Source organism: Lucilia sericata, unplaced genomic scaffold (genome assembly GCF_015586225.1).
Source record: "Lucilia sericata isolate MDLA Ls3-8-SP2 unplaced genomic scaffold, ASM1558622v1 Contig000376F_arrow, whole genome shotgun sequence".
Classification (NCBI taxonomy): Eukaryota; Metazoa; Arthropoda; class Insecta; order Diptera; family Calliphoridae; genus Lucilia; species Lucilia sericata.
Window position 1 is genome coordinate 304,286 of NW_023994395.1, and position 25,453 is coordinate 329,738.

At 32.8% G+C, this 25,453-nt stretch overlaps 1 protein-coding gene across 1 annotated transcript in view; it reads right to left on the reverse strand.

Moving 5' to 3' along the window:
• The window catches only part of LOC119604259 (protein unzipped), a 94,755-nt gene extending 72,195 nt beyond the window's left edge, over positions 1–22,560 (reverse strand). The window contains exons 1-2 of the mRNA XM_037956757.1: positions 22,372–22,560; positions 21,609–21,709 (exon numbers count right to left, since the gene is read on the reverse strand). The gene's annotated coding sequence lies outside the window, so the exon portion shown is untranslated. The remainder of the gene's footprint in view (positions 1–21,608; positions 21,710–22,371) is intronic.
• Between the last annotated feature and the right edge of the window lie 2,893 nt (positions 22,561–25,453).

A 25,453-nucleotide genomic window follows, 5' to 3' on the forward strand; every position in this document is an offset into this window, starting at 1 on the left:
AGTCTAGTCTATAGTCTAGTCTATAGTCTAGTCTATAGTCTAGTCTATAGTCTAGTCTATAGTCTAGTCTATAGTCTAGTCTATAGTCTAGTCTATAGTCTAGTCTATAGTCTAGTCTATAGTCTAGTCTATAGTCTAGTCTATAGTCTAGTCTATAGTCTAGTCTATAGTCTAGTCTATAGTCTAGTCTATAGTCTAGTCTATAGTCTAGTCTATAGTCTAGTCTATAGTCTAGTCTATAGTCTAGTCTATAGTCTAGTCTATAGTCTAGTCTATAGTCTAGTCTATAGTCTAGTCTATAGTCTAGTCTATAGTCTAGTCTATAGTCTAGTCTATAGTCTAGTCTATAGTCTAGTCTATAGTCTAGTCTATAGTCTAGTCTAGTCTATAGTCTAGTCTATAGTCTAGTCTATAGTCTAGTCTATAGTCTAGTCTATAGTCTAGTCTATAGTCTAGTCTATAGTCTAGTCTATAGTCTAGTCTATAGTCTAGTCTATAGTCTAGTCTATAGTCTAGTCTATAGTCTAGTCTATAGTCTAGTCTATAGTCTAGTCTATAGTCTAGTCTATAGTCTAGTCTATAGTCTAGTCTATAGTCTAGTCTATAGTCTAGTCTATAGTCTAGTCTATAGTCTAGTCTATAGTCTAGTCTATAGTCTAGTCTATAGTCTAGTCTATAGTCTAGTCTATAGTCTAGTCTATAGTCTAGTCTATAGTCTAGTCTATAGTCTAGTCTATAGTCTAGTCTATAGTCTAGTCTATAGTCTAGTCTATAGTCTAGTCTATAGTCTAGTCTATAGTCTAGTCTATAGTCTAGTCTATAGTCTAGTCTATAGTCTAGTCTATAGTCTAGTCTATAGTCTAGTCTATAGTCTAGTCTATAGTCTAGTCTATAGTCTAGTCTATAGTCTAGTCTATAGTCTAGTCTATAGTCTAGTCTATAGTCTAGTCTATAGTCTAGTCTATAGTCTAGTCTATAGTCTAGTCTATAGTCTAGTCTATAGCTAGTCTATAGTCTAGTCTATAGTCTAGTCTATAGTCTAGTCTATAGTACTAGTCTATAGTCTAGTCTATAGTCTAGTCTATAGTCTAGTCTATAGTCTAGTCTATAGTCTAGTCTATAGTCTAGTCTATAGTCTAGTCTATAGTCTAGTCTATAGTCCTAGTCTATAGTCTAGTCTATAGTCTAGTCTATAGTCTAGTCTATAGCCTAGTCTATAGTCTAGTCTATAGTCTAGTCTATAGTCTAGTCTATAGTCTAGTCTATAGTCTAGTCTATAGTCTAGTCTATAGTCTAGTCTATAGTCTAGTCTATAGTCTAGTCTATAGTCTAGTCTAGTCTAGTCAGTCTAGTCTATAGTCTAGTCTATAGTCTAGTCTATAGTCTAGTCTATAGTCTAGTCTATAGTCTAGTCTAGTCTAGTCTATAGTCTAGTCTATAGTATAGTCTAGTCTAAAGTCTAGTCTATAGTCTAGTCTATAGTCTAGTCTATAGTCTAGTCTATAGTCTAGTCTATAGTCTAGGCTATAGTCTAGTCTATAGTCTAGGCTATAGTCTAGTCTATAGTCTTGTTTATAGTCTAGTCTATAGTCTACTCTATATTCTAGTCTATAGTCTAGTCTATAGTCTAGTTTATAGTCTAGTCTATAGTCTAGTTTATAGTCTAGTCTATAGTCTAGTCTATAGTTTAGTCTATAGTCTAGTCTATAGTCTAGTCTATAGTCTAGTCTATAGTTTAGTCTATAGTCTAGTCTATAGTCTAGTCTATAGTCTAGTCTAATCTATAGTCTTCACATAACTATCTCTTTATGTTTTTTCTGTTTGCTTTTCAAATATTAGAAAAATTTCTCTACTGTCCCTATTATTTTTTCCCCAAACTGTTTTGCTATAACTTGCTTATCATTCGTGAATTTTGTTTAATTCAATTTTTTTCTATTTGCAAAAAGTAAAATAGAAAAAAATTAAATTACAAGACATTTTGGATGAAATACATCTTTCAAATGGGAAAATCGCAACAAGGAAAGAATTATAATACAAAACAAAATTTTTGCCACCCCTGTTTATAAGCGAGACATAAAGATGAGAACGATGATGATGTTAAGGGACAATGCTGCTGATGATGATGCTGCTGAAGACTACAAAGAAAAATTTCACAATAAAGAGGATTTTGGGCAAATAACAACAATACAAACAGGAGCAGCAGCAATTGGAATCAGCCAACCAAACTACCCTTAAAAGACTAAATACAAAAAAATAAAAAGAACAAAAACAAGAGAAGTTTATAATAATGCAGCATGTAGCACATGATGTGTATAGTAACGCAGTCAGTAGACGCAGCTGCTGCTTGCTCGCTTGATCCTGAGGCTAACTAACACAAGACACACACATAAACAGGATAAATACAACAAAAACAACAATAGCAACAAATAAATGCTGATGGTAGAAATAGAAGAAAACGCGTGGCGTCTGCAAAAATGAAATTTACCACGTACCACCACAGATTTATTTATTTCTTCTATGCTTCAACATGCTGCATGAATGATTTTGCTGTAAAACAAAATAAAAACACACAACAAAGAGTAAAAAAGAAAAATTTTTAAATTTTGTAAAAAAGGAAATTATCCTGTAAATTATGGCAATAAAATTATAAACAAATGTTTGATTTGTTAACAAAAACAATAAAAACAGCAAAATTCTTTTAAAAAGGAAACGGAAAATCAGATTTTGAAAATGTTTTAGCAAAACTAACAAAGAAGAGAAATAGTCTACTATTTGACTGACTCATTCATTCATAGATTGCCAAGAGAGGGTTAGTTTTATTTTAACAAAATGTTTCAATTCCACGGAATTCCAAAATAATAGTCTCTCTGTTTACCTATAGTAACCAAGATTTTTTATATAGAATGCTATTCCGAAATTAATTTCTCTATAGTCCTTAGACCATAGACTAGACCATAGACTAGACTATAGACTAGACTATAGACTAGACTATAGACTAGACTATAGACTAGACTATAGACTAGACTATAGACTAGACTATAGACTAGACTATAGACTAGACTATAGACTAGACTATAGACTAGACTATAGACTAGACTATAGACTAGACTATAGACTAGACTATAGACTAGACTATAGACTAGACTATAGACTAGACTATAGACTAAACTATAGACTAGACTATAGACTAGACTATAGACTAGACTATAGACTAGACTATAGACTAGACTATAGACTAGACTATAGACTAGACTCTAGACTAGACTATAGACTAGACTATAGTCTAGACTATAGACTAGACTAAAGACTAGACTATAGACTAGACCATAGACTAAACTATAGACTAGACTATAGACTAGACTATAGACTAAACTATAGACTAGACTATAGACTAGATTATAGACTAGACTATAGACTAGACTATAGACTAGACTATAGACTAGACTATAGACTAGACAATAGACTAGACTATAGACTAGACTATAGACTAGACTATAGACTAGACTATAGACTAGACTATAGACTAGACTATAGACTAGACTATAGACTAGACTATAGACTAGACTATAGACTAGACTATAGACTAGACTATAGACTAGACTATAGACTAGACTATAGACTAGACTATAGACTAGACTATAGACCAGACTATAGACTAGACTATGGACTAGACTATAGACTAGACTACAGACTAGAATATAGACTAGACTATAGACTTGACTATAGACTAGACTATAGACTAGACTATAGACTAGACTATAGACTAGATTATAGACTAGACTATAGACTAGACTATAGACTAGACTATAGACTAGACTATAGACTAGACTATAGACTAGAATATAGACTAGACTATAGACTAGACTATAGACTAGACTATAGATTAGACTATAGACTAGACTTTAAACTAGACTATAGACTAGACTATAGACTAGACTATAGACTAGACTATAGACCAGACTATAGACTAGACTATGGACTAGACTATAGACTAGACTATAGACTAGACTACAGACTAGAATATAGACTAGACTATAGACTTGACTATATACTAGACTATAGACTAGACTATAGACTAGACTATAGACCAGACTATAGACTAGACTATGGACTAGACTATAGACTAGACTATAGACTAGACTATAGACTAGACTATAGACTAGACTATAGACTAGACTATAGACTAGACTATAGACTAGACTATAGACTAGACTATAGACTAGACTATAGACCAGACTATAGACTAGACTATGGACTAGACTATAGACTAGACTACAGACTAGAATATAGACTAGACTATAGACTTGACTATAGACTAGACTATAGACTAGACTATAGACTAGATTATAGACTAGATTATAGACTAGACTATAGACTAGACTATAACTAGACTATAGACTAGACTATAGACTAGACTATAGACTAGAATATAGACTAGACTATAGACTAGACTATAGACTAGACTATAGATTAGACTATAGACTAGACTTTAAACTAGACTATAGACTAGACTATAGACTAGACTATAGACTACACTATAGACTAGACTATAGACTAGACTATAGACTAGACTATAGACTAGACTATAGACTAGACTATAGACTAGGCTATAGACTAGACTATAGACTAGACTAGACTACTAGACTGTAGACTAGATTATAGACTAGACTATACAATAGACTAACCCAAATAGTGTTCTAAAATCAACTTGACACCTTTAGTAACTAAAGCTTTCCAAATTTTCTTTTGAATATTCAATTTCCTTTTGGACAAACTTCTTGCTTTTACTATATAATATATTTAGTTTCTTCTCAAATTTCCTTTCCCAGTGATATCTATAAAAAATGATATCATCAACATCATCATCATACAATCACAATCATCATCAATTTATGAATCTTTTATTTCAGTTTATTTCTTTAGCATTTTATTATTTTATTTATCTTTTTACGTATTTATTTTTTGCCCAAGAACCTATTGCTGCTGACTGCTACTGGTGATATCGTTCTATATATGACTCATTTTTCCACATCACTGAAATTCTCTGAATATTGTATATTTTTTTATTAAATGTAAAAAAGAAGAATTTATCATAAAATATATTTTTGTTTAACACACTTTTAGTTTGTTTGTCTGCTGCTGCCCTTTCAACTCTCCTTATTTTCGCTTCCATATTTTTATACCCACCATCAAAAAAGATGGGGGGTATATTGATTTTGTCATTCCGTTTGTAACACATCGAAATATTGGTCATAGACCCACAAAAGTATATATATTCTGGGTCCTCATTAAATTCTAAGACGATCTAGCCATGTCTGTCCGTCTGTCCGTCCGTCTGTCTGTCTGTCTGTCTGTTGAAAGCACGATAGAGTCCGAATGGAAAGAGCTAGAGAGTTGAAATTTCACATAAATATTTCTTATAGGTAAGGTTTGTTTGGTATTGAAAATGGGCAATATAGGTCCACGTTTTCGGATAGCCCTCATACAAGTGGCCCCTCGAAAAGCAGCTTTAACAGCCATAACTTGTTTAAAAATAAGAATATAGCGATGAAATTCGACATAAGTAAGTTTCTTATGATCCAAAATCACTATGCAAAATTTTATGAGGATCGGTCCATAATTGACCCTACCCCCCATATAAGGTCCCCTTCAGAAAATGACTTTAACGCTCATTACTGTCTTAAAAATTCTAGTATATAGATGAAATTCGACATAAGTAAGTTTCATACGAGTCAAAATCTATCTAAAAAATTTTATGTTGATCGGTCCATGATTGACCCTACCCCCCATATAAGGTCCCCTTCAGAAAATGACTGCAACGCTCATTAATGACTTAAAAATACGAGAATAGCGATGAAATTCGACACAAATAAATTTTATACGAACCAAATTCTACCAAATTTTATGAGGATCGACCCATAATTGACCCTACCCCCCATATAAGGTCCCCTTCAGAAAATTACTTTAACGCTTATAACTGGCCTAAAAATACGAATATATAGATGAAATTCAACATAATTAAGTTTCATTCGAGTCAAACGAGGTTTGATGGTGGGTATATAAGATTCGGCATAGCCGAATATAACACTCTTACTTGTTCATATTTTCTTGATTGAGGTTTTGTTGCAGGTCTTTTTCATAGTTTATTTATACTATAATTTTGCTATTTTTTTGTTATTGCTTTGGTATTTAAATGATGACAAGATGTCGGAAATAACCTTTTGACATTTGTATATAATAAACATACAATTTCTTCGTTCTTTTTTTGCTAGTGGACTGACTTGTCTCACTGAATGACTGAAAGTATGTTTATGTCTAAATAATAAAAAAGACGAAAATGAATTTTTAATTTGGAATCTATTTACATTTTAAGTTGCATGTTAAAAAAAAACTTAGCTTTTAAAAGAAATTGAAAGCTGCATAAATATTTGATGAGTCGTAAATAAACAAATTTACAAAGTAAGAAATTTCAAAAATGCTTAATTTGAGCAGTAGCAATCCTAATGTAATTTCTAGTAGCAACTCTAGAGTCTTGCATCAGTCAATTTGGTTAATAAATGTCCTTTGAAATGGGGCAATTTTCTGTATAGAAGTTTAGGCCAAATGTATCTGTGTCATTCTGTCAGTTTCTAGTTCAGTTCTAGTTCAGTTCTAGTTCAGTTCTAGTTCAGTTCTAGTTTCAGTTTCTAGTTCAGTTCTAGTTCAGTTCTATGGTAGTCAGTTCTAGTTCAGGTTCTAGTTCAGTTCTAGTTTCAGTTCAATTCAGTCTAGTTCAGTCTAGTTCAGTTCTAGTTCAGTTCTAGTCAGTTCTAGTTCAGTCTAGTTCCAGTTCTAGTTCTGTCTAGTCAGTTCTAGTTTCAGTTCTAGTTTCAGTTCTAGTTCAGTTCTAGGTCAGTTCTAGTTCAGTTCTAGTTCAGTTCTAGTTCAGTTTCTAGTTCAGTTCTAGTCAGTTCTAGTCCGTTCTAGTTCAGTTCTAGTTCAGTTCTAGTTCAGTTCTAGTTCAGTTCTAGTTCAGTTCTAGTTCAGTTCTAGTTCAGTTCGAGTTCAGTTTAGTTCAGTTCTAGTTCAGTTCTAGTTCAGTTCTAGTTCAGTTCTAGTTCAGTTCTAGTTCAGTTCTAGTTCAGTTCTAGTCAGTTCGAGTTTCAGTTCTAGTTCAGTTCTAGTTTCAGTTTCTAGTTCAGTTCTAGAACTTCAGTTCTAGTTTCAGTTCGAGTTACAGTTCTAGTTCAGTTCTAGTTTCAGTTCTAGTCCAGTTCTAGTTCAGTTTCTAGTTCAGGTTCTAGTTCAGTTTTCAGTTCAGTTCTAGTTCAGTTTCTAGTCCGTTCTAGTTCAGTTCTAGTTCAGTTTCTAGTGCAGTTTCTAGTTCAGTTATAGTTCAGTTCTAGTTCAGTTGTCTAGCTCAGTTCTAGTTCAGTTCTAGTTCAGTTCTAGTTCAGTCTAGTTCAGTTCTAGTTCAGTTCTAGTTCAGTTCTAGTTCAGTTCTAGTTCAGTTCTAGTTCATGTTTCTAATTCTGTTCTAGTTCAGTTCTAGTTCAGTTCTAGTTTCTAGTTCTTCTAGTTTCAGTTCTAGTTCAGTTCTAGTTCAGTTCTAGTTCAGTTCTAGTTCAGTTCTAGTTCAGTTCTAGTTCAGTTCTAGTTCAGTTCTAGTTCAGTTCTAGTTCAGTTCTAGTTCAGTTCTAGCTCAGTTCTAGTTCAGTTCTAGTTCAGTTCTAGTTCAGTTCTAGTTCAGTTCAAGTTCAGTTCTAGTTCAGTTCTAGTTCAGTTCTAGTTCAGTTCTAGTTCAGTTCTAGTTCTGTTCTAGTTCAGTTCTAGTTCAGTTCTAGTTCAGTTCTAGTTCAGTTCTAGTTCAGTTCTAGTTCAGTTCTAGTTCAGTTCTAGTTCAGTTCTAGTTCAGTTCTAGTTCAGTTTAGTTCAGTTCTAGTTCAGTTCTAGTTCAGTTCTAGTTCAGTTCTAGTTCAGTTCTAGTTCAGTTCTAGCTCAGTTCTAGCTCAGTTCTAGTTCAGTTCTAGTTCAGTTCTAGTTCAGTTCTAGTTCAGTTCTAGTTCAGTTCTAGTTCAGTTCTAGTTCAGTTCTAGTTCAGTTCTAGTTCAGTTCTAGTTCAGTTCTAGTTCAGTTCTAGTTCAGTTCTAGTTCAGTTCTAGTTCAGTTCTAGTTCAGTTCTAGTTCAGTTCTAGTTCAGTTCTAGTTCAGTTCTAGTTCAGTTCAAGTTCAGTTCTAGTTCAGTTCTAGTTCAGTTCTATTTCAGTTCTAGTTCAGTTCTAGTTCAGTTCTAGTTCAGTTCTAGTTCAGTTCTAGTTCAGTTCTAGTTCAGTTCTAGTTCAGTTCTAGTTCAGTTCTAGTTCAGTTCTAGTTCAGTTCTAGTTCAGTTCTAGTTCAGTTCTAGTTCAGTTCTAGTTCAGTTCTAGTTCAGTTCTAGTTCAGTTCTAGTTCAGTTCTAGTTCAGTTCTAGTTCAGTTCTAGTTCAGTTCTAGTTCAGTTCTAGTTCAGTTCTAGTTCAGTTCTAGTTCAGTTCTAGTTCAGTTCTAGTTCAGTTCTAGTTCAGTTCTAGTTCAGTTCTAGTTCAGTTCTAGCTCAGTTCTAGTTCAGTTCTAGTTCAGTTCTAGTTCAGTTCTAGTTCAGTTCTAGTTCAGTTCTAGTTCAGTTCTAGTTCAGTTCTAGTTCAGTTCTAGTTCAGTTCTAGTTCTAGTTCAGTTCTAGTTCAGTTCTAGTTTCAGTTCTAGTTCAGTTCTAGTTCAGTTCTAGTTCAGTTCTAGTTCAGTTCTAGTTCAGTTTCTAGTTCAGTTCTAGTCAGTTTAGTTCAGTTCTAGTTCAGTTCTAGTTCAGTTCTAGTTCAGTTCTAGTTCAGTTCTAGTTCAGTTCTAGTTCAGTTCTAGTTCAGTTCTAGTTCAGTTCTAGTTCAGTTCTAGTTCAGTTCTAGTTCAGTTCTAGTTCAGTTCTAGTTCAGTTCTAGTTCAGTTCTAGTTCAGTTCTAGTTCAGTTCTAGTTCAGTTCTAGTTCAGTTCTAGCTCAGTTCTAGTTCAGTTCTAGTTCAGTTCTAGTTCAGTTCTAGTTCAGTTTCAGTTCAGTTCTAGTTCAGTTCTAGTTCAGTTCTAGTTCAGTTCTAGTTCAGTTCTAGTTCAGTTCTAGTTCAGTTCTAAGTTCAGTTCTAGTTCAGTCTAGTCAGTTCTAGTCAGTTCTTAGTTCAGTTTAGTTAGTTCTAGTCAGTCTAGCTTCAGTTCTAGTTCAGTTCTAGTCAGTTCTAGTTCAGTTCTAGCTTCAGTTCTAGTTCAGTTCTAGTTCAAGTTCTAGTTCAGTTCTAGTTCAGTTCTAGTTCAGTTCTAGGTCAGTTCCTAGTTTCAGTTCTAGTTCAGCTTCTAGTTCAGTTCTAGTTAGTCTAGTTTCAGGTCTAGTCAGTTTCTAGTTCAGTTCTAGTTCGTTCTAGTTCGTTCCTAGTTCAGTTTCTAGTTCAGTTCTAGTTTCAGTTCTAGTTCAGTTCTAGTTCAGTTCTAGTTCCAGTTCTAGTTCAGTATCTAGTTCAGTTCTAGTTCAGTTCTAGGTCAGTTTCTAGTTCAGTTCTAGTTCAGTTCTAGTTCAGTTCTAGTTCATTCTAGTTCAGTTCTAGTTCAGTTCTAGTTCAGTTCTAGTTTAGTTCTAGTTCATTCTAGTTCAGTTCTAGTTCAGTTCGTTCAGTTTCTAGTTCATTCTAGTTCAGTTCTAGTTCAGTTCTAGTCAGTTCTAGTTCAGTTCTAGTTCAGTTCTAGTTTCCAGTTCTAGTCCAGTTCTAGTTCAGTTCTAGTTCAGTTCTAGTTCGCAGTCTAGTTCAGTTCTAGTCAGTTCTAGTTCAGTTCTAGTTCAGTTCTAGTTCAGTTCTAGTTCAGTTCTAGTTCAGTTCTAGTTCAGTTCTAGTTCAGTTCTAGTTCAGTTCTGGGAAATTCTACGAAGTCAGCATTGGAGCTTAACCAAGACGAAATTATGATCCCCGATTAAAGATCTAGTTAAAATATATCACAATTCTCACTTAAGGTTCAAAAGTTTACAAATTAGAATACGTACTTGAAGCTCAAACTATATAAAGAATTGATTTTTAAATCAGACTTAATAATAAGCCTTGATTGAAGCTTAAATGAGTCTATGTCGTAAGTGACAATTAAGTCTCTATAAATAACCAAGATTGAAGCTTAGTTTTGACTATACAAATTCTATGCATATAAATTCCATTATTGTCCTACATTTTTTTCAAATACAAACCTAGAGCAAATTTAATTTAATCAAATTCCTATAAATAAATTGACAAAAAAAACAAGAAAAATCTGTAATATTTAGTTATTTTCCTATTGTCTTAGTTAACAACTAAATTATGTTATTAGATCATAAATAATACGCAGACATAATACACATACAAGCACATAAAAGCACTGACATCCTTTTTTTTGTGCACAGCAGACATACAAAAATATTTATGAGCCTAAAGGCTCCAGGCAAAAGTTCAGTAACAAAGAAAAATACAATAAAAAAAATTATTAAATAACTGAAAAAAAAACAAAAACAAATAATAAAAACAACTCAAAAATAACAAAACGCAAGAATAAACAATAGAAATGAAAGCAATGAAGGCAAGGATAACAAGGATAAATACATATAAATATATGTATTTTTAATGGGTGCGTGCGTGAGTGTATGTTATAGTATTTGTTACAAAATATAAAAAAAAACTGTCGATAACAAAATAAAATCCTTAATATACAATTATATACATACTCTGCTGAACTTAGGATATTTTTATTTAGGAAAAAAAAAGTTTAATATTTCCTGGTGACGTTTAAACAGGATGACTCATATTAGGGAGAACTCTGTTTTAAAACTTAGACAACCACAAACGCAAGGACATACACAAGGACCCACGCAGCCATGCACGCATTTGTAGTTACTCATACCACAACATCTACTTGGCAGTGACGTATGCTATTACTTTTCTAATGGACTTAGTGACAAGTCTGTAATACCGCTTACTTTTCTTCTAAACTCATACTTAAACTCTAAGGATATTGCTGACATCAATATTAACTAACTAATGACATTACTACTAAAACCTTTCCCCTTTACTCCCTTCCCCCCCTTTGTCAATGTCCTTTTTCCCCTCTATACATAGACATACACGCACTGCCTCAAATCGAAAATAATTATGTTCGCAGGCAATACAACATCTACTAGCAACTAACTTAGGGACAATTTAACCTTCATACATATTTAGTTCTTTTATGGCTTTATACAATATTTGTTGAAATTTTTACTACTTTTTTTCGGGTTCCTTTTGCTGTTATTTGTTTCGTACATAATTTATCAACTAACAACTAATAGAAAGTACTAAAGTACAATAACGAAAAAAATCACTAAAGTACATTAGAAACCAAACTAAAAACATAAAAATGTGGGTGGTTTATTACTGGAGCCCCGCGTATTTGTTGGAAAACTCCTACTACTTAGAAAAACAAAAGTACAGTTAAGTAAAAAGGTAAAGGAACCTTAAATAATTGTTAAAAAAAAGTACCTAAAAGAACTTGTACTTAAATGTTTATAGAGTTTTCTTGATCTTTAGGTAATATTTCATAAAATAGGAGCTTAAAGTACTATTTTACAAAAGTACTAAAAAGGTACTTTTTTAAAAATTTGAAGAGTCAAGACTAAAGAAAAGTTGCTACCAAAACATCAGCATTAAGAACGAAGTAAGCCCAGGAAAACAGCTTGATTAAAGCTAAATCGGAACCACACAGAAAACCTGGATCAACACTGGACTCATGAAACCCATAAAAATACAACAATTAAGACCCAATTGGTACCAAATAATGGTTCATAATCGTTAGCAAAATTGGTACCTAATTCGGGCTTTATGTTAAACCATAAATAGAAACTCAATTGAGACTAAATAGGAATCCACAACAAAAGCTCAAGTGGGACTATATCAAAAGCCCCAAGTCAAGATCTATTAGGACTTAATAAAAGCTCATTATTGAAGCTCAAATGGGACTATACCTAATTCGGGCTATATTTAAAGCCAGGATTAAAACTTAATTGGGACTAAATAAGAAGCTCTAATAGAACTATATCAGAAGCACCAAGTCAAGATCAACTAAGCCTTAATAAAAAGCCATAATTGAAGCTCAAATGGGACTATATTGGAAGTCAAGATTAAAGCTAGAATGGCTCAAACTAAGAAGCTAAGATTGAAGATTAAATAAGACATTATAGTAATAAATGATTAAAGCTTTAGTGGGACTTAAGAAGAAGCCTGAATTGAACATTAAAAGGGACATACTTATTTTAATAATAAGCTAGAATTAAACCTCTATAAGTCAGGATATAAGTTCGAATAGGAGTAAATTATAAGGAATTATTGATGTTCAAATGGGACTAAATGAAAATCCATAACAGAAGCTCAAATGTAAGTTTAACTTAAGCCATGATTGAAGCTTAAACGGGACTAAATAATAAGCCATGATTGAAGCTCAAATGAAACTTTATAATAAGTCAGAATTTAAGCTCGAATAAAAGCTACTCTTGATGATCAAATGGATCTAATTGAGAAACTTTAATGAAAACTTTAACGGAAGCCATAATTGAAGCTCTACTATGATTTAAGCTCAACTTATACTAATATGAAACCAAGATAGAAACTCAAATGTGTCCTTATTAGAACTCCACTTGGACAATCTTAAATGGTACGATTAAAGCTCATCTAATATTAATAAAAAGCTGAAATAGAAGCTCAATTAAAGCTGAAAATTTAAGCTTAACTATGACTATATAAGAAACGATTACGTTTAAAGCTCAACATATACTCATAAGAAGACAAGATTGAAGCTCATATTAGACATATAGAAGCCAAGATTGAAGCTCAAATTTAACAATTTTAAATGCTACGATTGAAGCTCAACTTATACTTATAAGAAGCTGAGATTGAAGTTCAAATTGGACAATCTTAAATGCTACGATTGAAGCTCAACTTATACTAATAGGAAGCCGTGATTTATACTCTACGGCAACACAGCTCGAACTATAAATTAGAGATGAGCTGAGACTATAAAAGAAGCCACGATTAAAGCTCAACTGTGACTATATGTATAAAATAAGAAGCCAAGATTGAAGATCAAATTAGACTATATAATAAGTCACGATTTAAGCTCTAATAAAAGCTAGTATTGATGATAAAATGGATCTAAATGAGAAACCATAACAGAAGCTTAAATGGGACTTTAACGGAAGTCATGATTGAAGCTCAATGGGGACAATGTTGAGTACTACGATTTAAGCTCAACTTATACTAATATCAAATCAAGATAGAAACTCAAATGTGTCCTTATTAGAACTCCACTTGGACAATCTTAAATGATACGATTAAAGCTCATCTAATATTAATAAAAAGCTGAAATTGAAAATTTAAGCTTAACTACAACTATATAAGAAACGACTACATTTAAAGCTCAACATATACTCACAAGAAGACAAGATTGAAGCTCAACTTAGATAATCTTAAATGCCACGATTGACGCTCAACTTATACTCATAAGAAGCCAAGATTGAAGCTCAAATTTAACAATTTCAAATGCTACGATTGAAGCTCAACTTGTACTTATAAAAAGCTGAGATTGAAGTTCAAATTGGACAATCTAGAAGCTATGCTTTAAACTCAAGGGAAACACAGCTCGAACTATAAATTTGGGACTATGAAAGAAGCCACGATTAAAGCTCAACTGTGACTATATGTATAAAAATATGATTTAAGTTTTTTTTAATATATAAAAAAACAAGACTGAAGGTTACTTGAGACTATAAAGTACTTAGATTGAGGCTTAGTTGGTACTATATAAAGTGTCCTTATGAAAGCTCAGTTCTGAATTTATAAAGAACAACGCTTGATTAGACTTTATAAAGAGTCATAGTAAAAGCTTTGTGGGGACTATACATTAAGACCCACAACTAAAGCTATGTTGGGACTATATTAAGAACCATATTATTAAGCTTTATTAAGATTAAGTAGCCACAATTGAAGCTTAGTTAGGACTACAAAATGAGCTGTAGTTGAAGCTTATTACCATTGAAATAGTCTCGATTAAAGCTTAATTGGGACTTTATTAAAGTCACAACAAAAGTTAAGTTAGGACTTCATAAAGATCAGCAATTGAGGCTTAATTGTGACTAAAAGAAATGGGTATTAAAGCTTAATTAAAGCTACTAAGATATCCTCAATTCTGTGACTTTAGATAGTAATAGGGTTAAGACTAATTTGTAGCTTTATTAAAGCTTAGTTAGTGCTTTATAAAGCTTAGAGCCGCGATTGAAACTAGATTTGGACTATATATAGAGCACTGATTGAAGCTTAATTGTTGGACTTATATAAAAAGCTACATTGAAGGGTTAAGACTAATTTGGAGCTTTGTCAAAGCTTAGTTAGTGCTTTATAAAGCTTAATAGGGACTATATAAAAAGCGATTGAAGCTAGATTTAGACTATATAGAGCACTGATTGAAGCTTAATTGGGCCTATATAAAAAGCTACATTTAAAACCTAGTTAGGATGCCACAAACTTATAAATAAAGCTCATTGCATACTACAAAAAGCTCCATGATTAAAGCTTAAACTTTTCTCTTTAATTTATTCGAAACTTTCAAAGTGTCCCATTTACATTTACACCCACTATCATCTATTCACAAATACAATTTATTTACTGTCATACCACAATGATGAAGAAAAAAAGTTAAGGCGATTGTGTTCATTCTTATCATTGTAAAGTTATACATATAGAAATACAACTGGCGCCTGTTAAATGACATTGACGACTTAAGGACTAACGTAATAAAAAAAAAAACGGGAAAATTTTTGTTCAAGGATATAATACACACACAAAAACAGACTCTGTAAAACGATTATATAAAGTTTTGAAAATAAATTTTCTCCATAACTATGTAATAAAACTTAATAAGAAAAAACTAACATAAAAAAATCAATAATATTTATAACACGGAGCATTTTATACGAAAAAATTAGTTAATGGGTTTTCAATCGATATATATTAAAACTATATTAGTTACATTTAATTGGATTTTAGCTTCCACAAAACTTTTGAATAATTTGTTAAAAGTATTTCATGCTTTAGCTTCCGGGTTATTTTTAATTTACAAAACATTATTCCATCATGAATACAAGTAAAAAGAAGAAAAAGCAATTTCATGTGGCACGTGTTTCATTTTTGTTTGTTTAAGGATAACAGTAACATGCAGGACAATAACTTTGTTTTTTTTTTTTGTAATGTTAACATTCAATTCCCAGTTGTATTGAAACCCAGACTCATAAGCAGACAACATGAAAAACTTAATCAAAAGCAATAAAACTGAACACTTTACATACACACACACACACAAAAACAAACACTAGAAACTTCAGAAGAGAAAATAAAAACAAACAAAAACTTTATAACATGTGGCAGGATGGTGGGCTACTTTAGTATGTATTAATGTTTACATAGGAGTGTTAAGTTGTAATAACATTTACAGCAACAAATAACAGAAAATGCGTAAATTCTTGGAAAGAGTCTGAAGGACCATCTTTTACAACAATGACTAATGCTAATACAGAAGTATCCTTCATAAAATTTTAAACAATTGATTGTAACAAAGTGAATTGAGTTCTAGTTCAGTTCTAGATCAGATCTAGTTCAGTTCTAGTTCAGTTCTAGTTCAGTTCTAGTTCAGTTCTAGTTCAGTTCTAGTTCAGTTCTAGTTCAGTTCTAGTTCAGTTCTAGTTCAGTTCTAGTTCAGTTCTAGTTCAGTTCTAGTTCAGTTCTAGTTCAGTTCTAGTTCAGTTCTAGTTCAGTTCTAGTTCAGTTCTAGTTCAGTTCTAGTTCAGTTCTAGTTCAGTTCTACAGTTCTAGTTCAGTTCTAGTTCAGTTCTAGTTCAGTTCTAGTTCAGTTCTAGTTCAGTTCTAGTTCAGTTCTAGTTCAGTTCTAGTTCAGTTCTAGTTCAGTTCTAGTTCAGTTCTAGTTCAGTTCTAGTTCAGTTCTAGTTCAGTTCTAGTTCAGTTCTTCAGTTTAGTTCAGTTCTAGTTCAGTTCTAGTTCAGTTCTAGTTCAGTTCTAGTTCAGTTCTAGTTCAGTTCTAGTTCAGTTCTAGTTCAGTTCTAGTTCAGTTCTAGTTCAGTTCTAGTTCTAGTTCAGTTCTAGTTCAGTTCTAGTTCAGTTCTAGTTCAGTTCTAGTTCAGTTCTAGTTCAGTTCTAGTTCAGTTCTAGTTCAGTTCTAGTTCAGTTCTAGTTCAGTTCTAGTTCAGTTCTAGTTCAGTTCTAGTTCAGTTTCTAGTCAGTTCTAGTTCAGTTCTAGTTCAGTTCTAGTTCAGTTCTAGTTCAGTTCTAGTTCAGTTCTAGTTCAGTTCTAGTTCAGTTCTAGTTCAGTTCTAGTTCAGTTCTAGTTCAGTTCTAGTTCAGTTCTAGTTCAGTTCTAGTTCAGTTCTAGTTCAGTTCTAGTTCAGTTCTAGTTCAGTTCTAGTTCAGTTCTAGTTCAGTTCTAGTTCAGTTCTAGTAGTTCAGTTCAGTTCTAGTTCAGTTCTAGTTCAGTTCTAGTTCAGTTCTAGTTCAGTTCTAGTTCAGTTCTAGTTCTAGTTCAGTTCTAGTTCAGTTCTAGTTCAGTTCTAGTTCAGTTCTAGTTCAGTTCTAGTTCAGTTCTAGTTCAGTTCTAGTTCAGTTCTAGTTCAGTTCTAGTTCAGTTCTAGTTCAGTTCTAGTTCAGTTCTAGTTCAGTTTCTAGTTCAGTTCTAGTTCAGTTCTAGTTCAGTTCTAGTTCAGTTCTAGTTCAGTTCTAGTTCAGTTCTAGTTCAGTTCTAGTTCAGTTCTAGTTCAGTTCTAGTTCAGTTCTAGTTCAGTTCTAGTTCAGTTCTAGTTCAGTTCTAGTTCAGTTCTAGTTCAGTTCTAGTTCAGTTCTAGTTCAGTTCTAGTTCAGTTCTAGTTCAGTTCTAGTTCAGTTCTATTTCCGTTCTAGTTCAGTTCTAGTTCAGTTCTAGTTCAGTTCTAGTTCAGTTCTAGTTCAGTTCTAGTTCAGTTCTAGTTCAGTTCTAGTTCAGTTCTAGTTCAGTTCTAGTTCAGTTCTAGTTCAGTTCTAGTTCAGTTCTAGTTCAGTTCTAGTTCAGTTCTAGTTCAGTTCTAGTTCAGTTCTAGTTCAGTTCTAGTTCAGTTCTAGTTCAGTTCTAGTTCAGTTCTAGTTCAGTTCTAGTTCAGTTCTAGTTCAGTTCAGTTCAGTTCTAGTTCAGTTCTAGTTCAGTTCTAGTTCAGTTCTAGTTCAGTTCTAGTTCAGTTCTAGTTCAGTTCTAGTTCAGTTCTAGTTCAGTTCTAGTTCAGTTCTAGTTCAGTTCTAGTTCAGTTCTAGTTCAGTTCTAGTTCAGTTCTAGTTCAGTTCTAGTTCAGTTCTAGTTCAGTTCTAGTTCAGTTCTAGTTCAGTTCTAGTTCAGTACTAGTTCAGTTTCTAGTTCAGTTCTAGTTCAGTTCTAGTTCAGTTCTAGTTCAGTTCTAGTTCAGTTCTAGTTCAGTTCTAGTTCAGTTCTAGTTCAGTTCTAGTTCAGTTCTAGTTCAGTTCTAGTTCAGTTCTAGTTCAGTTCTAGTTCAGTTCTAGTTCAGTTCTAGTTCAGTTCTAGTTCAGTTCTAGTTCAGTTCTAGTTCAGTTCTAGTTCAGTTCTAGTTCAGTTCTAGTTCAGTTCGTTCAGTTCTAGTTCAGTTGTAGTTCAGTTGTAGTTCAGTTGTAGTTCAGTTGTAGTTCAGTTCTAGTTCAGTTCTAGTTCAGTTCTAATTCAGTTCTAGTTCCTTTATCTCTAAGGTACTTTTTGACATCTGTAGGTACTTTTTCATTTAACTTTCCAGCTCTACTAACTCTAAGTGTTTGACAATATAACAGTGTTGGAAAGAGATTGTATATGTTAAGTAAATATTTCTAAAACATTAACACTTAGAACATCACACTGTTTAAAGTGTTTAACAAAAGTGTGTGCGTGTGTTTGTAACAATCCCTGTAAGCGTCAAAGGACCTTCTGTTAATGGCGAAACCGGAAATATTGCGTTGTAATTATTTGTACGAGCTAGAAATAAAACAAAGATGTTTGAAATTTTTTTCTCTGGTTTCATTGCTTATGACTTTTTAAATTAGGTCTATTCTATTCTTTATTGGTGTTTGGCAAATAAACTTCTTTCTTGTTTTTTTTGCGTTGCCTTTTATTTTTTTGTTTTAGAGCAACAATGAACCATGTTTATAAAAAAACGTGACATCTGAACGTGATTATCTAAAAACACGTACGACCCAAAAAAATGCAAAAAATTCAAACTAAATTGTGAAATGTACTGAAGAACCCAACGTCTGTCAGCATCATCAAGAAGTATAAATAATATTAAATAAATGTTGTTATAGATAAAAGAAAATATTATTAAGATTTGCGAATTGAAAGAAATAAAAAAGACAAATACAAATACAATTCGAAGAAGATTTTAATGATATCGATTTTTTTCGTCAGAGGTATAATAGAAACAGGAAGACGTGTAATGTTTTAACAAACATTTTCAAATGACTTTTCAATATTTGAGATAATGTCAAACAAGAAATAGGCTTAATATAAAAGATTAATAGCGAATAGATTACAAATGACTGATAAAACTTGCTACTTTTGGTTAATTACGAAAAAAAGTCTCCCAAATGAAAGACAGCAGCTAAATTTTCTTTCTATTCTTTATAATTGATTTCCATTCGTTTTGCATTGATATTACTCATTAGTGTTTTTCAAATCTAGAACTGAACTAGAACTGAACTAGAACTGAACTAGGACTGAACTAGAACTGAACTAGAACTGAACTAGAACTGAACTAGAACTGAACTAGAACTGAACTAGAACTGAACTAGAACTGAACTAGAACTGAACTAGAACTGAACTAGAACTAGAACTGAACTAGAACTGAACTAGAACTGAACTAGAACTGAACTAAAACTGAACTAGAACTGAACTAGAACTGAACTAGAACTGAACTAGAACTGAACTAGAACTGAACTAGAACTGAACTAGAACTGAACTAGAACTGAACTAGAACTGAACTAGAACTGAACTAGAACTGAACTAGAACGGAACTAGAACTGAACTAGAACTGAACTAGAACTGAACTAGAACGGAACTAGAACTGAACTAGAACTGAACTAGAACTGAACTAGAACTGAACTAGAACTGAACTAGAACTGAACTAGAACTGAACTAGAACTGAACTAGAACTGAACTAGAACTGAACTAGAACTGAACTGAACTGAACTGAACTGAACCAGAACTGAACTGAACTAGAACTGAACTAGAACTGAACTTGAACTAGAACTGAACTAGAACTGAACTAGAACTGAACTAGAACTGAACTAGAACTGAACTAGAACTGAACTAGAACTAGAACTGAACTAGAACTGAACTAGAACTGAACTAGAACTGAACTAGAAACTGAACTAGAACTGAACTAGAACTGAACTAGAACTGAACTAGAACTGAACTAGAAACTGAACTAGAACTGAACTAGAAACTGAACTAGAACAACTAGAACTGACTAGAACTGAACTAGAACTGAACTAGACTGGAACTAGGAACTGAACTAGAACTGAACTAGAACTGAACTAGAAACTGAACTAGAACTGAACTAGAACTGAACTAGAACTGAACTAGAACTGAACTAGAACTCTGAACTAGAACTGAACTAGAACTGACTAGAACGAACTAGAACTGAACTAGAACTGAACTAGATAGAAGGAACTGAACTAGAACTGAACTAGAACTGAACTAGAACTGAACTAGAACTGAACTGACTAGAACTACGAGAACTGAACTAGAACTGAACTACTGAACGAAACTGAACTAGAACTAGAACGAACTAGAACTGAACTAGAACTGAACTAGAACTGAACTAGAACTGAACTAGAACTGAACTAGAACTGAACTAGAACTGAACTAGAACTGAACTAGAACTGAACTACGAACTAGAACTGAACTAGAACTAGAACTAGAACTGAACTAGAACTGAACTAGAACTGAACTAGAACTGAACTAGAACTGAACTAGAAACTGAACTAGAACTGAACTAGAACTGAACTAGAACTGAACTAGAACTGAACTAGAAACTAGAACTAGAACTGAACTAGAACTGAACTAGAAACTGACTAGACTGAACTAGAAACTGAACTAGAACTGAACTAGAACTGAAACTAGAACTGAACTAGAACTGAACTAGAACTGAACTAGAACTGAACTAGAACTGAACTAGAACTGAACTAGAACTGAACTAGAACTGAACTAGAACTGAACTAGAACTGAACTAGAACTGAACTAGAACTGAACTAGAACTGAACTAGAACTGAACTAGAACTGACTAGAACTGAACTAGAACTGAACTAGAACTGAACTAGATGAACTAGAATGAACTAGAACTGAACTAGAACTGAACTAGAACTGAACTAGAACTGAACTAGAACTGACTAGAACTGAACTAGAACTGAACTAACTGAACTAGAACTGAACAAACTGAACTAGAACTGAACTAGAACTGAACTAGAACTGAACTAGAACTGAACTAGAACTGAACTAGAACTGAACTAGAACTGAACTAGAACTGAACTAGAACTGAACTAGAACTGAACTAGAACTGAACTAGAACTGAACTAGGACTGAACTAGAACTGAACTAGAACTGAACTAGAACTGAACTAGAACTGAACTAGAACTGAACTAGAACTGAACTAGAACTGAACTAGAACTGAACTAGAACTGAACTAGAACTGAAACTAGAACTGAACTAGAACTGAACTAGAACTGAACTAGAACTGAACTAGAACTGAACTAGAACTGAACTAGAACTGAACTAGAACTGAACTAGAACTGAACTAGAAACTGAACTAGAACTGAACTAGAACTGAACTAGAACTGAACTAGAACTGAACTAGAACTGAACTACGAACTAGAACTGAACTAGAACTGAACTAGAACTGAACTAGAACTGAACTAGAACTGAACTAGAACTGAACTAGAACTGAACTAGAACTGAACTAGAACTGAACTAGAACTGAACTAGAACTGAACTAGAACTGAACTAGAACTGAACTAGAACTGAACTAGAACTGAACTAGAACTGAACTAGAACTGAACTAGAACTGAACTAGAACTGAACTAGAGAACTGAACTAGAACTGAACTAGAACTGAACTAGAACTGAACTAGAACTGAACTAGAACTGAACTAGAACAGAACTAGAACTGAACTAGAACTGAACTAGAACTGAACTAGAACCGAACTAGAACTGAACTAGAACTGAACTAGATCTGAACTAGAACTGAACTAGAACTGAACTAGAACTGAACTAGAACTGAACTAGAACTGAACTAGAACTGAACTAGAACTGAACTAGAACTGAAATAGAACTGAACTAGAACTGAATTAGAACTGAACTAGAACTGAACTAAAACTGAACTAGAACTGAACTAGAACTGGACAATTGTTAAATAAATTAGTTCAGTTCTAGTTTAGTTCTGGTTCAGATCTAGTTCAGTTATAATGTAATCTCTAGGATTGCAAAAATCTTTAAATATACTTACATTGGTCAATTGGAAATCCTGTTTTTGTAGATTGTTTTAATTACTGTTTATTTTTATTTGTTTATTTTTGTATAATTTTAATATATGTTTATAATTTTTAACTAAAATTTTTTAAGAAAAAAAAAAACAAAGGAAATTATTAACTTTTTTTATATATAAAACATAAAACAAAAGAACACATAATATTTAGGGGATAATCAAACAAAACACTTCAAATCAAAATCAATTAAATTTTTTAATGAAAACAAAAACAAACAACAGCAGTAGCTGCAGTAGCAGCAGCAACAACACAGTTTAAATTACACTGCAATTTTCCACATAACTGAGCATTAAGTACGGAATATTTATTTTCTTTTACTTGGCGATTTGTTTTTTTTTTACTTGCTTTGGCTCTTTCTCTTGAACCCTTTTTTTGCAAACAAAAACAACAAGAAAGTTTTTCAATGCTAAACTACAGCAAACAAAAGTAAAGGGAAAGAGGGCTTTTGGTTAACAACAAAAAAATGGGTGGTGGGGAGAAAAAGAGAGAAAAAAAAATTACAAATAAATAAAAGCTGTTATAGGTGTTCGTTCACTGCACTTTTTTATTGTTGTTTTTGTAATTGAAGGGCAAGAGCAGAGGAGTAGCAGTAGAAAAGAATCCTTAACTCAGGAATAGTGATACACACACACACAATTAGGCACTTTAATAAACTTTAACAAACACTCTCTCAAACAACGATAACTTTGTTTAAGAATAATATTTTTTGTTGGTTTTTTATACCTTTTTCTTTTTGATTAGATTGAAGTTTTAAAGAAAATTCTTTAAATTCTAGAAAATTTTTATTAAATTATTTGTTTTAATTTTTTTTAACACTAAGTTATTTTTTTAGAAAGAAAAATATTTCAATATTTTTTTCTTTTGCTAACAATGCGCGACGCGTCTGTTTCGTTTTACAGTCGTTTGAATTCTGACGGTCTTGTGATTACACTCAAACTAAAGCCAGAGTAAATAAATAAAATGATGGTATTAACACAACAACAATAACTACCACACAACACACAACCCTCCTCAAACTCTCACTCACTCAATCAATCAGTAAGTAGACTTGCTTGCTGGTCTGCATGCTTTGCTTGTTTCTTTTCTCATTTCGTACCATTTGTGTGATGTTTTCAAAGAGAACAATGATGTTATTGATGATGTTTGAGAGGAATGTTTTAAGATATGAAACCTAACCAATAATAAACTAAGCAAATTCTGTAAAACAGCTGTTAGTTTAGCTCATACTGTTAACCCTAACATCACGAATGTTTTACTAATGCCATGTTCAGTTTAACAGTAACTAAAAAGGTTGGCAACTAGTCATAGGTATGTTCAGTATTTCCTGTTATATTAGAAATCACAAATGGTAACATTGTTAAAACAAAAACTGTTAACTTTAAAACACAACTAAAACAAAAATCCTTTTCTGGCTAAACTAGAGGAGCTAGGGCCAAAACAAAGAAAATATGTGATCACTTATATTTCCCACAAAAAGTCGATTTTTGAGTGAAAACATAAAAGTCCATTTTCTGGCTAAACTAGAAGAGCTAGGGCCAAAACAAAACAAATCTGTGATCACTTATATTTCCTAGTAAAACTCAATTTTTGAGTGAAAACATAAAAGTCCATTTTCTGGCTAAACTAGAAGAGAAAAGAAAATCTGTGATCACTTATATTTCCTACCAAAACTCAATTTTTGAGTGAAAACATAAAAGTCCATTTTCTGGCTAAACTAGAGGAGCTAGGGCCAAAACAAAGAAAATCTGTGATCACTTATATTCCCTACCAAAACTAAATTTTTGAGTGAAAACTTAAAAGTTCATTTTCTGGCTAAACTAGAAGAGCTAGGGCCAAAACAAAGAAAATCTGTGATCACTTATATTTCCTACCAAAACTCGATTTTTGAGTGAAAAATAAAAGTCCATTTTCTGGCTAAACTAGAGGAGCTAGGGCCAAAGCAAAGAAAATCTGTGATTACTTATAATTCCTAGTAAAACTCAATTTTTGAGTGAAAACATAAAAGTCCATTTTCTGGCGAAACTAGAAGAGCTAGGGCCAAAACAAAGAAAATCTGTGATCACTCTTATTTCCTACTGAAACTCAATTTTTGAGTGAAAACATAAAAGGCCATTTTCTGGCTAAACTAGAAGAGCTAGGGCCAAAAAAATGAAAATCTGTGATCACTCTTATTTCCTACCAAAACTCAATTTTTGACTGAAAACATAAAAGTCCATTTTCTGGCTAAACTAGAAGAGCTATGGCCAAAACAAAGAAAATCTGTGATCACTCTTATTTCCTACTGAAACTCAATTTTTGAGTGAAAACATAAAAGGCCATTTTCTGGCTAAACTAGAAGAGCTAGGGCCAAAAAAATGAAAATCTGTGATCACTCTTATTTCCTACTGAAACTCAATTTTTGACTGAAAACATAAAAGTCCATTTTCTGGCTAAACTAGAAGAGCTACGGCCAAAAGAAAGAAAATCTGTGATCACTCTTATTTCCTACCAAAACTCAATTTTTTAGTGAAAACATAAAAGTCCATTTTCTGGCTAAACTAGAAGAGCTAGGGCCAAAACAATGAAAATCTGTGATCACTTATATTTCATACTAAAACTCAATTTTTGAGTGAAAACATAAAAGTCCATTTTCTGGCTAAACTAGAAGAGCTAGGGCCAAAACAATGAAAATCTGTGATCACTTATATTTCATACTAAAGCTCAATTTTTGAGTGAAAACATAAAAGTCCATTTTCTGGCTAAACTAGAAGAGCTAAGGCCAAAAGAAAGAAAATCTATGATCACTCTTATTTCCTACCAAAACTCAATTTTTTAGTGAAAACATAAAAGTCCATTTACTGGCTAAACTAGAAGAGCTAGGGCCAAAACAATGAAAATCTGTGATCACTAATATTTCCTACCAAAACTCAATTTTTGAATAAAAACATAAAAGTCCATTTTCTGGCTAAACTAGAGGAGCTAGGGCCAAACAAAGAAAATCTGCGATCACTTACATTTCCTACCAAAACTCGATTTTTGAATAAAAACATAAAAGTCCATTTTCTGGCTAAACTAGATGAGCTAGGGCCAAAACAATGAAAATCTATTTCCTAGTAAAACTAAATTTTTGAGTGAAAACATAAGGTCCATTTTCTGGCTAAACTAGAGGAGCTAGGGCCAAAGCAAAGAAAATCTGTGAATACTTACATTTCCTACCAAAACTCAATTTTTGAGTGAAAACATAAAAGTCCATTTTCTGGCTAAACTAGAAGAGCTAGGGCCAAAAGAAAGAAAATCTGTGATCACTCTTATTTCCTACCAAAACTCAATTTTCTAGTGAAAACATAAAAGTCCATTTTCTGGCTAAACTAGAGGAGCTAGGGCCAAAAATCTGTGATCACTTACATTTCCTACCAAAACTCGATTTTTGAGTGAAAACATAAAAGTCCATTTTCTGGCTAAACTAGAAGAGCTAGGGCCAAAACAATGAAAATCTGTGATCACTCTTATTTCCTACCAAAACTCAATTTTTTAGTGAAAACATAAAAGTCCATTTTCTGGCTAAACTAGAAGAGCTAGGGCCAAAACAATGAAAATCTGTGATCACTCTTATTTCCTACCAAAACTCAATTTTTTAGTGAAAACATAAAAGTCCATTTTCTGGCTAAACTAGAGGAGCTAGGGCCAAAACAAAGAAAATCTGCGATCACTTACATTTCCTACCAAAACTCGATTTTTGAATAAAAACATAAAAGTCCATTTTCTGGCTAAACTAGAGGAGCTAGGGCCAAAACAAAGAAAATCTGCGATCACTTACATTTCCTAC